A 2,018-nucleotide genomic window follows, 5' to 3' on the forward strand; every position below is an offset into this window, starting at 1 on the left:
TTGCTACTGTTACAAATCGGGTGACCCCTGTGAAAGGGTCGTTCGACCCCCAGGTTGAGAACCGCTGTTCTAGAGGCTGAGCCCTCTGGCCAAAGGGCCCAGCAGCAGCGAGCATGGGCTCAAACACACCAGTGTCCGCAGAGGGCACTACCCAGCGCCTACTGCCCTTGAGTCAACCTTGACTCACAGTGACCCCATGGAGGATTTCCAAGCTGTACGTTTTGACGGGAGCAGACAGCCTCACCTTTCTCCTGCGGAGCAGCTGGTGGGTTTGAACCACCAACCCTGTGGTTAGCAGTCCGGCATTGATCCGGCAGGATCGCCAGGGCTCCTTGGAGAGGACAGAGGACCAAGCGATGTTTCATTCTGTTGACATAAGGTCACCAGCAACCAAGAGGAGCTACTTTCCAGCCTCTGACCTCGGACACGGTTGTCTAGCTTCTGTGGCCTGGTTTTCTCCTCAGTGTGAAGGATGTAATGATGCGGCAGGGTGCAGGCTTACTGCTTTTCTATTGTGTGTTTTGTGTAAACCACCTGAGCCTTGTCTCTGACAGATTTCTACCAGCCGCACTCCAGCTTTTGCTGTAGTACCTCCTACTCCTTGAATGTGTTGTGAGAATCTAGAGATTAAATGCGCTAATTACTGTAAAAGGACTTGCATACTAAATGAGCAGTAATACATCAACAGAACTGGTGTTATACTAAGCCCCACTTCGGGTAATTCTTAAGCACAGCCCTATGGGGAATCAATGATCTAATCTGAGCCACCTCTTCCCATTGTCCAGATGAGGTAACTGAGGACCAAACAATGGCAAAGACTCTTCTCCAGGCTCCCCGTGCAGCAGAACCCCAAGAGCCCTTTGGAGGCACCGCTGTGGGCCCACCAGTCATCCCAGCCTGTTCACGTTCCTGGGGCTCCGCCTCTCCAGCTGCCCCTGCACAGGAGGTGGGCAGCCTCAGCCCTCGCAGGCACCCTCCCTCTGCACACGCCCTGGAGAGGAGGCCACCGGCCGGGCGGGGCCCTGCGGTGGAGCTGGTGCAGGCTGCGACTGGCTGCCGCAGGAACACTGGTGAGGCGCGGCCGTTGTTCCCAGGCTCCTGTGGCCACGGATGGCCAGCAGCCTCACCTGGGAGCGGCCTTGGCTGGTGTTCAGGAGCCCTGGGCGCGAGTGCGTTCCCAGTTGGGCTGCTCACTGCAAGGCCCGCGATCTGCAACCTTAAGGTGTTCTACCCCCGCAAGGAGATGCCACGGGGCCGCTCTCCCCCATCCCTAGGGTCACTATGAGTGAGTGCGGCGAGGCTGGTCGTCAGGCTGGAAGAAATACTGCCTGTAGAGGATGGAGACCCGCTCACCCTCCCCTCCTCTCAGGCGGCTCACCCGCTGTCGCCCTCTTAATTCCCCCAGAAGGTGTGCATTTTGAACTGCCCCCTCGTTGAATCACATCCATTGCTTGCTGGAGCCTCACTTGGTCATGGGTTCTAAAGCGCAGCAGTTCTCAACCTGGGGGGCGCGACCCCTTTGGGGATTAAACGACCCTTTCACAGGGGTCGCCCAATTCACAACAGTAGCAAAATGACAGTGATGACGTAGCAACAAAAACAATTTTGTGGTTGGGAGGTCACGACAGCATGAGGAGCTGTATGAAAGGGTGGCAGCCTGAGGAAGGTGGAGAACCACTGCTCTGGGGAGAAAGACAAGCAGCAGGCACACAGTAAATGAGTCGGGGTGCTGCTATGCGAAGAAGGGGCCCACATGAGTGTGGCAGAGGAGGGCCCTGGCACGGACATCTCCCCGAGACCTGAAATAGGGGACAAGTGGGAGAAGCACTCTAGTGCCGGGCAGGGTGTCTAGGAAGGTGCGGGAGGCCTGTGAGGCTGCGCTGGCAACCATCGGCTGAGGAGCAGAAGGCAGGCCAGGGGTCAGCTGTGCATTTTCTAGACAGACTTATATTCTGTCACCACAGGGAACAGACAACCTCCACATCAAAAGTTTCCAGGTACCATAAAAATCGGATAAG

The sequence above is a fragment of the Echinops telfairi genome, unplaced genomic scaffold (genome assembly GCF_000313985.2).
Source record: "Echinops telfairi isolate 266 unplaced genomic scaffold, ASM31398v2 ScPeMD7_7457;HRSCAF=8495, whole genome shotgun sequence".
Classification (NCBI taxonomy): Eukaryota; Metazoa; Chordata; class Mammalia; order Afrosoricida; family Tenrecidae; genus Echinops; species Echinops telfairi.